Genomic DNA, 15,000 nt, shown 5'->3' on the forward strand with positions numbered 1-15,000 from the left:
GGAGCCCGGTTTGCCCCGGGTGCGCACCTCGCGTGCACCTTCGCCGCGGTGGGCACCATGGCGTGCACGAAGTCGGAGCCCGGTTTGCCCCGGGTGCGCACCTCGCGTGCACCTTCGCCGGGGTGGGCACCTTGGTGTGCAGACCTTGGCTGGGTTGCGCGCCCTGGTGGGCACCATGGTGCGCACCAAGGAGCGCTCCGAAGTGTGCTCCAAGGTGCGGCCTGCACGAAGTCGGAGCCCGGTTTGCCCCGGGTGTGCACCTCGGGTGGGCACCTTGGTGCGCATGCCTTGCCTGGGCTGCGCACCAGGGCGGGCTCAAGATGGCACCCGCGTTCCTTTTTTTTCACTATCTTTCAAAACGGAAATTTTAAAATCTCATTTTTTTTTGCCTTTTTCTGGAAATTAGTGAAGGCAGCGCATCAAAGGTGCGCACCTCGCTGCCCACCACGGTGCGCAACGCCGGTGGGCACCCGGGAGTGCTTCGAAGTGTGCTCCAAGGTGCTGCGTGCACGTTGTCGGAGCCCGGTTTGCCCCGGGTGCGCACCTCGCGTGCACCTTCGTCGGGGTGGGCACCTTGGCTGGGTTTGCCCCGGCTGCGCTCCGAAGCGGGGTTATTGGAGCGCCGCCTCTTTTTTTGTCGGAGCGTTTGGTGGGGTTTCTCGCATTGGCTCTTCCGAGGCCCGGTTGCCACCCTGGCGCGCACGAAGTCGGAAGTAGGGTTAATTGCCCGGGTGCGCACCTTTGCCAGGGTGGGCACCTTACCTGGGCTGCGCACCAGGGCGGGCTCAAGATGGCACGCGCGTTCCGTTTTTTTCACTATCTTTCAAAACGGAAATTTTAAAATCTCCTTTTTTTTTTGCCTTTTCTGGAAATTAGTGAAGGCAGCGCATCAAAGGTGCGCACCTCGCTGCCCACCTTGGTGTGCTCTGAGGTGCGCACCCGGGAGCGCTACGAAGTGTGCTCCAAGGTGCGGCGTGCACGTTGTCGGAGCCCGGTTTGCCCCGGGTGCGCACCTCGCCTGCACCTTGGCCGGGGTGGGCACCTTGGCTGGGTTTGCCCAGGGTGCGCTCCGAAGCGGGGTTACTGGAGCGCCCCCTCTTTTTTTGTCAGAGCGTTTGGTGGGGTTTCTCGCATTGGCTCTTCCCAGGCCCGGTTGTTGGGTGCGCTCCCACCCTGGCGCGCGCGAAGTTGGAAGTTGGGTTAATTGCCCGGGCGCGCACCTTCGCCAGGGTGGGCACCTTGGTGCGCACACCTTGGCTGGGCTGCGCACCAGGGCGGGCTCAAGATGGCACCAGCATTCCCTTTTTCTCACTATCTTTCAAAACGGAAATTTTAAAATCTCGTTTTTTTTTTGCCTTTTATGGAAATTAGTGAAGGCATCGCATCAAAGGTGCGCACCTCGCTGCCCACCTTGGTGTGCTCCGAGGTGCCCACCACGGTGCGCAACGCCGGTGCGAACCCGGGAGCGCCCCGATGTGTGCTCCAAGGTGCGGCGTGCACGAAGTCGGACCCCGGTTTGCCCCGGGTGCGCACCTCGCGTGCACCTTGGTGCGCACACCTTGGCTGGGTTGCGCGGCCTGGTGGGCACCATGGTGCGCACCAAGGAGCGCTCCGAAGTGTGCTCCAAGGTGCGGCGTGCACGAAGTCGGAGCCCGGTTTGCCCCGGGTACGCACCTCGCGTGCACCTTCGCCGGGGTGGGCACCTCGGCTGGGTTGCGCGCCCTGGTGCGCACCAAGGAGCGCTCCGAAGTGTGCTCCAAGGTGCGGCGTGCACGAAGTCGGAGCCCGGTTTGCCCCGGGTGCGCACCTTCGCCGCGGTGCGCACCATGGCGTGCACGAAGTCGGAGCCCGGTTTGCCCCGGGTGCGCACCTCGCGTGCACCTTCGGCGGGGTTGCGCGCCCTGGTGGGCACCATGGTGCGCACCAAGGAGCGCTCCGAAGTGTGCTCCAAGGTGCGGCGTGCACGAAGTCGGAGCCCGGTTTGCCCCGGGTGCGCACCTCGCGTGCACCTTCGGCGGGGTTGCGCGCCCTGGTGGGCACCATGGTGCGCACCAAGGAGCGCTCCGAAGTGTGCTCCAAGGTGCGGCGTGCACGAAGTCGGAGCCCGGTTTGCCCCGGGTGCGCACCTCGCGTGCACCTTCGCCGCGGTGGGCACCATGGCGTGCACGAAGTCGGAGCCCGGTTTGCCCCGGGTGCGCACCTCGCGTGCACCTTCGCCGGGGTGGGCACCTCGGCTGGGTTGCGCGCCCTGGTGCGCACCAAGGAGCGCTCCGAAGTGTGCTCCAAGGTGCGGCGTGCACGAAGTCGGAGCCCGGTTTGCCCCGGGTGCGCACCTCGCGTGCACCTTCGCCAGGGTGGGCACCTCGGTGTGCTCCGAGGTGCGAACCCGAGAGCGCTCCGAGGTGCCCACGAAGTCGAAAGTCGGGTTAATTGCATTGTTTTCCCCGGGTGCGCTCCGAGGTGCGCAACATCGGCGCGCACCAAGGAGGGCTCCGAAGTGTGCTCCAAGGTGCGCACGATGGCGTGCACCTCTGGTGCGCACGATTCGGAGCTCGGTTTGACCGGGGTGCGCACACCTTGGCTGGGTTGCGCACCTTTTGTGCGCTCCAAGGTGCGCACGAAGTCGGAGCTCGGTTTGCCCCGGGTGCGCACCTTCGCCAGGGTGCGCACCTTGATGCGCACGCCTTGGCTGGGCTGCGCACCTTGGTGGGCGCCATGGTGCGCACCTTTCGTGCGCTCCAAGGTGCGCACGAAGTCGGAGCTCGGTTTGCCCCGGGTGCGCACCTTGGTGGGCGCCATGGTGCACTCCGAGGTGCCCAAGATTGGTGCGCACCAAGGAGCGCTCCGAAGTGCGCTCCAAGGTGCGCGCGAAGTCGAAAGTTGGGTTAATTGTCCGGTTTGCCTCGGGTGCGCACCTTGCGTGCACCTTCGCCAGGGTGGGCGCCTTGGTGCGCACACCTTGGCTGGGCTGCGCACACCTTGGCACCCGCGTTTCCTTCATTTTAAATTTTTTTTTTTTACAATCTCTCAAGTGGGAAATTCTATAATCTCAACTTTTTTTGCCTTTTCAGGAAACTTTTGAATGGAGCGCATCATTGGTGCGCTCCGAAGTGTGCTCCAAAGCTCTCTCCAGCTGCGTGCACCTGCCCCGGCCGCGCACCCGGCCCCGCCCAGCTTCGCTCACCTGTCCCGGGCGTCTGGTGCGGAACCTTAGAGTAAGAAACATCACCGTGCACCTTGGCCAACGTGCGCGACTCGACCGAGCGCGCACTGGCCGAGGTGCACACCGATTTCACCTGGGTGCGCGCGCAGCACCTCGGGCGCACCGGGGTGCGCGCACAACGCCCGGGTTGCACCGTGGCCTGTGTGCTCGGGGCGCCTCGGGTGCGCGCTCGGTGTCGCCCCCGCGCGCGCGGTAGTGCGGGCAGCGCACCCCGGCCCGGCCCGGCCCCGACGAGAACGCAAACGGGCAAAAGGTTTATTCAAATAGCATTGCGACGCCCGGCGAAAAACTAAAAAAGGGTGCAACACCGGGACTTCCCGGGAGGTCACCCATCCCAGTACTACTCCGGCCCAAGCGCGCTTAACTGCGGAGTTCTGATGGGATCCGGTGCACTAACGCTGGTATGATCGCACCCGTTATGAGCTTGTCGCAGTGTGTACTTAGCAAACCGCGACCCACGTGCGAATCCACCCCGGCCACCCACCCCCGTCGAGGTGCACACCCTCCCTCGCGAAGTGCGCCCCGTTCGCCAAGTGTGAGCCCTGCCCGGGTGCGCGCACCTTGCTAGGGCGTCGGGTGTGCACCCGGCCCGGCCTACGTGCGTGCACCTGGAGGGGGCGTCGTGTGCGTGCAGTGTCCCGTCTGCAACGCGGTGCCCACACACCACCTCGGGCGCAACGACCTGCGCTCACATGTGGGCCGAGTGCACCTTGGTGCATGTTCGGGGCGCCTCGGGTGCACGCTCGATCTTGCCCCGGTGCACCAAGGCGCTCGGTTTGCCCCGGGTGCGCACTTGGTGCAAGGTGGGCACCCAAAATAGGGATCAAGCACCAAAACACAAGTTTCGGGATGCAAAATGGGACCCAAGGACCACAAATGCGTTCCAAGACCCATGATGGGTCCACGAGAACAAAAATGTGTTCCGAGACTTAATAAACAAATATTGGGTTTTAGGAGAAGAAACATGCTCTGATGCCCAAAACGAGAATCGACCCCGAAAAGGCCACAGGCCAAAAGTGGGATGCGAGACAAAAAAAAATGGGACCCGAGGACCAAAATTGGGTTCCCAGGTCGAAGACAGGGCAACCGGACAAGAAACGACCTCTAAGGCTCGAAATGAGTCCCGACGACTAAAACTTGACAAGAAGCACCCATCAGGCACCCAACTCGACACCCATGGGATGCCGACCCACCCGGGCTTCCACCTAGCACACCTTGGCACCCACCCACCCTCGCACCCAACCTCGCACCCAACTTAGCACCTTTGAACCCACATTGGCACTCACCCTGACCCTGGCACCTTGGAACCCACATTGGCACTCACCTTGACCCTGGCACCCACCTTTGCACTCACCTTGGGACCCACCCTGGCTCCCACCTCGGCACCCACCCAGACACCCACCTTGGTTCCTTGGCACCCACCTTGGATCCTTGGCACCCACCCCGACACCCACCTTGGCACGCAACTTGGCTACTTGCCACCCACCTTGGCTCCTTGACGCCCACCCCGACAACCACCCCGTGACCTACCCTGGCTAGGGTTGGTGCACACCCACCCTGGTGCCCACCTTGGCACCCACCCTATGACCCACCTTGGCACGCACCTTAGTACCCACCCCGTTACCCACCCTAGGACCCACCCCGTGACCCACCTTGGCCAGGGTGGGTGCACCCACCCTGGTGCCCACCTTGGCACCCACCCATCCTAGCACCCAGCCTGTGACCGGGCTTGGAACCCAACCTTGCACCCGCACCCGTCTTGGCCAGTGTGGGTGCGCACCCATCCTGGCACCCACGTTGTGACACACCCTTTAACCCACGCACCCTAGCACCCACGTTGGCACCCACCTTGGAACCCAACCTAGCAACTTGGCACCCACCCCGTGACCCACCTTGGCATCCACCATAGCAGTCGCCGACTTGGCACCCACCTCGGCACCCACCTTGACACTTGTGGACCCACCTTGCCACTCACCCTAGCATCGACCCATCCTAGCACCCACCCTGGCACCTTTGCACCCTAGCACTCACCCATCCTAGCACCTAACCTGTGACCCACCTTGACACTCACCCTCGCACCCACCTTGGAACCCAACCTAGCACCCACCCACCCTGACACCAACCCTAGCACCTACCCACCCTTGCACCCACCCTGTGACCCATCTTGGCACCCACCCATCCTACCACTCAACCTATCACCCACCTTCTCACCCACCTTGGCATCCACCTTAGCACCCACCCACACTGGCACCTTGGCACCCACCTCGGGCAAGGTGGGTGCACACCCACCCTGGCACCCAATTTAGAACCCACCGAGCATGTTACCCACCTTGGCACCCACATTGCAGCCCACCCTAGTACCCACCCTATGACCCACATTGGCATCCACACCCTAGCACCCAGGCACCTCGACACCCGCCTTGACACCCACCCTAGCACTGAACCTGTGACCCACCTTGGAACTCACCCTAGAACCCACCCACCCTGTGAACCACCTTGGCATCCACCTTAGCACCCACCCACCTTGGCACCCACTCTAGCACTCACCCATCCTAACACCCAACTTGTTACCCACCTTGGCACCCGCCCTCGCGTCCACCTTGAAACCCACCCTAGCACCCACCCACGCAGGAGCCCACCTTGGCACCCAACCTAACACCCACGCATCCTGGCACCCAACTTGTGACCCACCTTGGAACCCACCCTAGTACCCACCTTTGAACCCACTATATCACCAACCCACCTTGGCACCCACCCTATGACCCTCTTTGGAATCCACCCTAGCACGCACCCACCCTGGCACCCACCATGGAGCGCACCCTAGCACCCACCCACCTCGGCACGCACCTCAACACCCACCTTGGTGTGCGCACTGCGCCAACCTCTCAAAGACCCTATGTGGTGCGCTCCAAAGTGTACACCTTTGGTGCGCTCCAAGGTGCGCACCTTTGGTGCACACCGAGGTGCACACCAAAGTGTGCACCGAGGTGAGCACCAAAGTGCACTCCAGGGTGCACACCAAGGCGTGCACCTTTGGTGCGGTCAATGCAAACGAATTCGGAAGTTGGGGTCGATGTCCTAATCGCTGCTGCAGACTACACGTATGAGAATCGGACAAATAGCTTTATATAGGGGAGGTGTTGCGTTTGATGGGTCGACTCCCCTGGTTGTGTGCACTGCACCAACTTCAAAGACCCTGTCTTGTTTAAGAAGTCAAAAGTTGGGGTGGATGTCCTAATCATTGCTGCAGTCTACGCATGTATGAGAATCAGACAAATAGCTTATATAGGGGAGGTGTTGCATTCGGTGGGTTGACTCCCCTGGTTGTGCGCACTGCGCCAACCTCAAAGACCCCGCATAGCAGAAGAAGTCGGAAGTCGGATTTTGGTGAGCACCAAGGCGTGCACCTTTGGTGCGGTCAACGCAGACGAATTCAGAAGTTGGGGTGGATGTCCTAATCGTTGTTGCAGGCTACACATGTATGAGAATCAGACAAATAGCTTATATAGGGGAGGTGTTGGGTTTGATGGGTCAACTCCCTTGGTTGTGCGCATTACGCCAACCTCAAAGACCTTGTTTTCGTTAAGAAGTCAAAAGTTGGGGTCAATGTCCTAATGGCTCCTGCAGGCTACACATGTATGAGAATCGGACAAATAGCTTATATAGGGGAGGTGTTGGGTTTGATGGGTCGACTCCCCTGGTTGTGCGCATTACGTCAACCTCAAAGACCTTGTTTTCGTTAAGAAGTCAAAAGTTGGGGTCGATGTCCTAATTGCTCCTGTAGACTACACATGTATGAGAATCAGACAAATAGCTTATATAGGGGAGGTGTTGGGTTTGATGGGTTGACTCCCCTAGTTGTTCGCATTACACCAACCTCAAAGACCTTGTTTTCGTTTAGAAGCCGAAAGTTGGGGTCGATGTCCTAATTGCTCCTGCAGGCTACGCATGTATGAGAATCAGACAAATAGCTTATATAGGGGAGGTGTTGGGTTTGATGGGTCGACTCCCCTGGTTGTGCGCATTGCGCCAACCTCAAAGACCCTGCATTGCGGATGAAGTCGAAAGTCAGAGTTTGGTGTGCTACAAGGTGTGGTCGAAGGTGCTCACCTAGGTGTGCACCTTTGGAGCACAGGAAAAGTGCCCTCCAAAAGTGCGCACCTTTGGAGTGCACAAAAGTGCCCTCCAAAAGTGCGCACCTTTGGAGCGCAGAAAAGTGCCCTCCAAAAAGTGCCCTCCAAAAGTGCGCACCTTTGGAGCGCAGAAAAGTGCCCTCCAAAAAGTGCCCTCCAAAAGTGCGCACCTTTGGAGCGCAGAAAAGTGCCCTCCAAAAAGTGCCCTCCAAAAGTGCGCACCTTTGGAGCGCAGAAAAGTGCCCTCCAAAAAGTGCCCTCCAAAAGTGCGCACCTTTGGAGCGCAGAAAAGTGCCCTCCAAAAAGTGCCCTCCAAAAGTGCGCACCTTTGGAGCGCAGAAAAGTGCCCTCCAAAAAGTGCCCTCCAAAAGTGCGCACCTTTGGAGCGCAGAAAAGTGCCCTCCAAAAAGTGCCCTCCAAAAGTGCGCACCTTTGGAGCGCAGAAAAGTGCCCTCCAAAAGTGCGCACCTTTGGAGCGCAGAAAAGTGCCCTCCAAAAAGTGCCCTCCAAAAGTGCGCACCTTTGGAGCGCAGAAAAGTGCCCTCCAAAAAGTGCCCTCCAAAAGTGCGCACCTTTGGAGCGCAGAAAAGTGCCCTCCAAAAAGTGCCCTCCAAAAGTGCGCACCTTTGGAGCGCAGAAAAGTGCCCTCCAAAAGTGCGCACCTTTGGAGCGCACAAAAGTGCCCTCCAAAAGTGCGCACTTTTGGTGCGCACCAAGGCGCTGGTTCGGTCGTTGCAGGCGAGTTCGGAAGTTGGGGTCGATGTCCTGAGCGGAGGTGCAAACTACACAGGTGTCGGAATCGGACAAATAGCTTATATAGGGGAGGTGTATGCTTCGATGGGTCGACTCCCCAGGTTGAGCGCACCGCGCCAACCTCAAAGACCCTACGGTATGGATGAAGTCGGAAGTTGGGTCCGATGACCGATTCGATTAGTAGGTATGCTCATGAGGTCGGAATTTGGGTCCGATGACCTGCCATGTGCAGGAAGGCGAATGTTGACACTGTGCGTTGCAAGGTGCACACCAAGGCGCTGGTGCGGTCTTTTTAGTCGAGTTCGGAAGTTGGGGTCGATGTCCTGATCGGAGGTGCAAGCTACACAGGTGTGGGAATCGGACAAATAGCTTATATAGGGGAGGTGTATGCTTCGTTGGGTCGACTCCCCGGGTTGAGCGCACCGCGCCAACCTCAAAGACCCTACGGTATGGATGAAGTCGGAAGTTGGGTCCGATGACCGATTCGATATGTAGGCATACTCGCGAGGTCGGAATTTGGGTCCGATGACCTGCCACGTGCAGGAAGGCGAATGTTGGCACTGTGCGTTGCAAGGTGCGCACCAAGGCGCTGGTTCGGTCGTTGGAGGCGAGTTCGGAAGTTGGGGTCGATGTCTTGATCGGAGGTGCAAACTACACAGGTGTGGGAATCGGACAAATAGCTTATATAGGGGAGGTGTATGCTTCGTTGGGTCGACTCCCCGGGTTGAGCGCACCGCGCCAACCTCAAAGACCCTACGGTATGGATGAAGTCGGAAGTTGGGTCCGATGACCGATTCGATATGTAGGCATACTCGCGAGGTCGGAATTTGGGTCCGATGACCTGCCATGTGCAGGAAGGCGAATGTTGGGACTGTGCGTCGCAAGGTGCGCACCAAGGCGCTGGTGCCGTCGTTGCAGTCGAGTTCGGAAGTTGGGGTCGATGTCCTGGTCAGAGGTGCAAACTACACAGGTGTGGGAATCGGACAAATAGCTTATATAGGGGAGGTGTATGCTTCGATGGGTCGACTCCCTGGGTTGAGCGCACCGCGCCAACCTCAAAGACCCTACAGTATGGATGAAGTCGGAAGTTGGGTCCGATGACCGATTCGATACGTAGGCATATTGGCGAGGTCTGAATTTGTGTCCGATGACCTGCCATGCGCAGGAAGGCGGAATTTGGGTCCGATGACCGAGTTGATGGCGTGCCATGCGCAGAAAGGCGGAATTTGGGTCCGATGACCGAGTTGATGTTGATGGCCCGCCATGCACAGGAAGGCGGAATTTGGGTCCGATGACCGATTTGAAGGCGTGCCATACGCAAAAAGGCGGAGTTTGGGTCCGATGACCGAGTTGATATTGATGGCCCGCCATGCGCAGGAAGGCGGAATTTGGGTCCGATGACCTGACATACGCATGGAGTCCGACTCGGGGGCCGATGTTCGATTCGATGACTTGCATTGTGGGTAAAGTCGGAAGTTGTGGTCTTTGACCCGATTCGATGACCAGACTTCGGCTGCTTGAGAATCGGACAAATAACTTATATAGGGGAGGTAGTGTTCTCGAGCATCCTCCCCCCGTGCCCGTTTATGTCGATTGATGCTGGTGCTCGACTGGTTGGAGCGCTCGGATGCAAAAATCTTGCACCAGGATTTATCGATTGTGATGGACACGGCAAGTCTCCTGATTGCTATGCAGGAGCTCATCGTGAATCTCTATGCGGCCTTGGTATGGACTCGACCTGCGGAATGGTTCGGCAATGGTAGTCGCTCCAACACGTCCTTGCAATGGCCACAGAGGTGATTCGACTAGAGCTCCAGTCTAGCTTTTGGGTTGCTTGGCGGACTGGTATAGCCGCGATCGAGTTCCGGCCATGAACGTTTTAGATAGCTCTTGGGCTTTCTGGGACGGAAGTCGGAAGTTTGGGCTGTTGTCCGATTTGATGACCATTCTTCGGATGTGTGAGAATCGGACAAATAACTTATATAGGGGACTGTGTTGTCTCACGCAGCCCCCTCCGTGCCCCTCTATCTCGACCGATGTTGGTGCTTGAAAGGGTTGGGATCGCTCGGATTTATAAACGTGCACCACCATTTGTCGAGTGTGAGGGACGCGGCAGGTCTCCTAAATGCTATGCGGGCGCTCTCTGAGAATCTCTATCCGGCCTCGACACAGACTAGTCTTGCTGAATGGTTTGGCACTGGTAGTCGATCCAACACGTCGTTGTTGTGGCCGCCTAGGCGATTCGATTCGAGCCCCCGTCTAGCTTTTGGGTTGCTTGGCGGATTTTGCCCTATCCGCAAGTGAGCTCGGTCCCTAAACGTTCGAGAAACCCGATTGCTATGCGCCGACTCTCTTTCTTGCGAGCCTCCATCTAGCTTTTGGGTCTCTACGGAACGGAAGTCGGAATCTGGGACCGTTGTTTGATTCGACGAGGCAGACTACGGTTGTGCGAGAATCGGACAAATAACTTATATAGGGGAGGTGTTGACTGGAGCATTCTCCCCCGTGCCCCTCTAACTCGACCAATGCTGGCGCTCGAACGGTGGTAGCGCTCGGATTTTCATTGAGCGCCAGCATTGGTCGATTTAGAGGGGCATGCGAGATTCCCGAATGCTATGCGAGGGCTCTAACGGAAATGTCTATTGGTTTCGGTATGGATGCAATTGCGAGTGGTTCGGCAAAGGTAGTCGTTCCGATGCGTCCATGTCGTGGCCAAATCGATAATTCGATTTGAGCCCTCGTATAGCATTTGGGTCTCTCGATGTGATTCCGCATTCCAGTCCCTTTGGGCACTGCTTGAGCCGCATCCCAGGGGGTTCCCTTCCCAATAATCTGCCTCGCAACCCGATTGCTATGCGGTGAGGCTCCTCGGCCGCCTCGGAACTATCTGTGTATCAGACGCATCGCGGGATAAGGGGTTGGCAACGGTAGTCGCCCCAAGCGCGTCCGATGCTTGGACCATTCCGAGGCGGCCCTGAAGCCTCTTCCGTCTAGCCGTTGGGTCCTTCTCGCCGCATCCCTCGCCTCGCACCCCGATTGCTATGCGGTGAGGCTCCTCGGCCGCCTCGGAACTATCTGTGTATTGGACGCGTCGCGGGATAAGGGGTTGTCACTGGTAGTCGCCCCAAGCGCGTCCGATGCTTGGACCATTCCGAGGCGGCCCTGAAGCCTCTTCCGTCTAGCCGTTGGGTCCTTCTCGCCGCATCCCTCGCCTCGCACCCCGATTGCTATGCGGTGAGGCTCCTCGGCCGCCTCGGAACTATCTGTGTATCGGACGCGTCGCGGGATAAGGGGTTGTCATTGGTAGTCGCCCCAAGCGCGTCCGATGCTTGGACCATTCCGAGGCGGCCCTGAAGCCTCTTCCGTCTAGCCGTTGGGTCCTTCTCGCCGCATCCCTCGCCTCGCACCCCGATTGCTATGCGGTGAGGCTCCTCGGCCGCCTCGGAACTATCTGTGTATCGGACGCGTCGCGGGATAAGGGGTTGTCACTGGTAGTCGCCCCAAGCGCGTCCGATGCTTGGACCATTCCGAGGCGGCCCTGAAGCCTCTTCCGTCTAGCCGTTGGGTCCTTCTCGCCGCATCCCTCGCCTCGCACCCCGATTGCTATGCGGTGAGGCTCCTCGGCCGCCTCGGAACTATCTGTGTATCGGACGCGTCGCGGGATAAGGGGTTGTCACTGGTAGTCGCCCCAAGCGCGTTCGATGCTTGGACCATTCCGAGGCGGCCCTGAAGCCTCTTCCGTCTAGCCGTTGGGTCCTTCTCGCCGCATCCCTCGCCTCGCACCCCGATTGCTATGCGGTGAGGCTCCTCGGCCGCCTTGGAACTATCTGTGTATCGGACGCGTCGCGGGATAAGGGGTTGTCACTGGTAGTCGCCCCAAGCGCGTCCGATGCTTGGACCATTCCGAGGCGGACCCGAAGCCTCTTCCGTCTAGCCGTTGGGTCCTTCTCGCCGCATCCTTCGCCTCGCACCCCGATTGCTATGCGGTGAGGCTCCTCGGCCGCCTCGGAACTATCTGTGTATCGGACGCGTCGCGGGATAAGGGGTTGTCACTGGTAGTCGCCCCAAGCGCGTCCGATGCTTGGACCATTCCGAGGCGGACCCGAAGCCTCTTCCGTCTAGCCGTTGGGTCCTTCTCGCCGCATCCCTCGCCTCGCACCCCGATTGCTATGCGGTGAGGCTCCTCGGCCGCCTTGGAACTATCTGTGTATCGGACGCGTCGCGGGATAAGGGGTTGTCACTGGTAGTCGCCCCAAGCGCGTCCGATGCTTGGACCATTCCGAGGCGGACCCGAAGCCTCTTCCGTCTAGCCGTTGGGTCCTTCTCGCCGCATCCCTCGCCTCGCACCCCGATTGCTATGCGGTGAGGCTCCTCGGCCGCCTTGGAACTATCTGTGTATCGGACGCGTCGCGGGATAAGGGGTTGTCACTGGTAGTCGCCCCAAGCGCGTCCGATGCTTGGACCATTCCGAGGCGGACCCGAAGCCTCTTCCGTCTAGCCGTTGGGTCCTTCTCGCCGCATCCCTCGCCTCGCACCCCGATTGCTATGCGGTGAGGCTCCTCGGCCGCCTTGGAACTATCTGTGTATCGGACGCGTCGCGGGATAAGGGGTTGTCACTGGTAGTCGCCCCAAGCGCGTCCGATGCTTGGACCATTCCGAGGCGGCCCCGAAGCCTCTTCCGTGTAGCCGTTGGGTCGTTCTCGCCGCATCCCTCGCCTCGCACCCCGATTGCTATGCGGTGAGGCTCCTCGGCCGCCTTGGAACTATCTGTGTATCGGACGCGTCGTGGGATAAGGGGTTGTCACTGGTAGTCGCCCCAAGCGCGTCCGATGCTTGGACCATTCCGAGGCGGCCCCGAAGCCTCTTCCGTGTAGCCGTTGGGTCCTTCTCGCCGCATCCCTCGCCTCGCACCCCGATTGCTATGCGGTGAGGCTCCTCGGCCGCCTTGGAACTATCTGTGTATCGGACGCGTCGCGGGATAAGGGGTTGTCACTGGTAGTCGCCCCAAGCGCGTCCGATGCTTGGACCATTCCGAGGCGGACCTGAAGCCTCTTCCCTCTAGCCGTTGGGGCTTTCTCGCCGCATCCCTCGCCTCGCACCCTGATTGCTATGCTGTGAGGCTCCTCGGCCGCCTTGGAACTATCTGTGTATCGGACGCATCGCGGGATAAGGGGTTGGCAGTGGTAGTCGCCCCAAGCGCATCCGATGCTTGGACCATTCCGAGGCGGCCCTGCAGCCTCTTCCGTCTAGCCGTTGGGGCCATCTCGCCGCATCCCCCACCTCGCACCACGATTGCTATGCGGTGAGGCTCCTTGGCCGCCTCGGAACTATCTGTGTATCGGACGCATCGCGGGATAAGGGGTTGTCACTGGTAGTCGCCCCAAGCGCGTCCGATGCTTGGACTATTCCGAGGCGGCCCTGCAGCCTCTTCCGTCTAGCCGTTGGGGCCATCTCGCTGCATCCCCCACCTCCTCGGCCGCCTCGGAACTATCTGTGTATCGGACGCATCGCGGGATAAGGGGTTGGCAGTGGTAGTCGCCCCAAGCGCGTCCGATGCTTGGACTATTCCGAGGCAGCCCTGCAGCCTCTTCCGTCTAGCCTTTGGGGCCATCTCGCCGCATCCCTCGCCTCGCACCCCGATTGCTATGCGGTGAGGCTCCTCGGCCGCCTGGGAACTATCTTCGTATCGGACGCATCGCGGGATAAGGGGTTGTCACTGGTAGTCGCCCCAAGCGCGTCCGATGCTTGGACTATTCCGAGGCGGCCCTGTGGCCTCTTCCGTCTAGCCGTTGGGGCCATCTCGCCGCATCCCCCACCTCGCACCCCGATTGCTATGCGGTGAGGCTCTTCGGCCGCCTTGGAACTATCTTCGTATCGGACGCATCGCGGGATAAGGGGTTGTCACTGGTAGTGGCCCCAAGCGCGTCCGATGCTTGGACTATTCCGAGGCGGCCCTGCAGCCTCTTCCGTCTAGCCGTTGGGGCCATCTCGCCGCATCCCCCACCTCGCACCCCGATTGCTATGCGGTGAGGCTCCTCGGCCGCCTTGGAACTATCTTCGTATCGGACGCATCGCGGGATAAGGGGTTGTCACTGGTAGTCGCCCCAAGCGCGTCCGATGCTTGGACTATTCCGACGCGGCCCTGTGGCCTCTTCCGTCTAGCCGTTGGGGCCATCTCGCCGCATCCCCCACCTCGCACCCCGATTGCTATGCGGTGAGGCTCCTCGGCCGCCTTGGAACCATCTTCGTATCGGACGCATCGCGGGATAGGGGGCTGTCACTGGTAGTCGCCCCAAGCGTGTCCGATGCTTGGACCATTCCTAGGCGGCCCTGAAGCCTCTTCCGTCTAGCCGTTGGGGCCTTCCCGCCCCATCCCTCGCCTCGCACCCCCGATTGCTATGCGGTGAGGCTCCTCGGCCGCCTTGGAACCATCTGTGTATCGGACGCATCGCGGGATAAGGGGTTGGCACTGGCAGTCGCCCCAAGCGCGTCCGATGCTTGGACCATTCCGAGGTGGCCCTGAAGCCTCTTCCGTCTAGCCGTTGGGGCCTTCCCGCCCCATCCCTCGCCTCGCACCCCGATTGATATGCGGTGAGGCTCCTCGGCCGCCTTGGAACTATCTGTGTATCGGACGCATCGCGGGATAAGGGGTTGGCACTGGTAGTCGTCCCAATCGCATCCGATGCTTGGACCATTCCGAGGCGGCCCTGCAGCCTCTTCCGTTTAGCCGTCGGGGCCTTCCCGCCGCATCCCTCGCCTCGCATCCCGATTCCTATGCGGTGAGTCTTCTCGGCCGCCGCGGAACTATACCTGTTATTGCTACTGCATCCTTCGGCTGGTAACCTCCTCTGCCGCCTTGGAACGTTCTCTTTGTCGGACGCGTCGCGGGAT

At 60.0% G+C, this 15,000-nt stretch overlaps 1 non-coding gene across 1 annotated transcript; it reads right to left on the bottom strand.

Moving 5' to 3' along the window:
• Positions 1-3,519: 3,519 nt before the first annotated feature.
• On the bottom strand, positions 3,520-3,638 carry LOC131868695 (5S ribosomal RNA). Its single transcript, XR_009367142.1, has one exon. It is a non-coding gene; the product is annotated as a 5S ribosomal RNA (ribosomal RNA).
• Between the last annotated feature and the right edge of the window lie 11,362 nt (positions 3,639-15,000).

The sequence above is a fragment of the Cryptomeria japonica genome, unplaced genomic scaffold, assembly GCF_030272615.1.
Source record: "Cryptomeria japonica unplaced genomic scaffold, Sugi_1.0 HiC_scaffold_213, whole genome shotgun sequence".
NCBI classification, from domain to species: domain Eukaryota; kingdom Viridiplantae; phylum Streptophyta; class Pinopsida; order Cupressales; family Cupressaceae; genus Cryptomeria; species Cryptomeria japonica.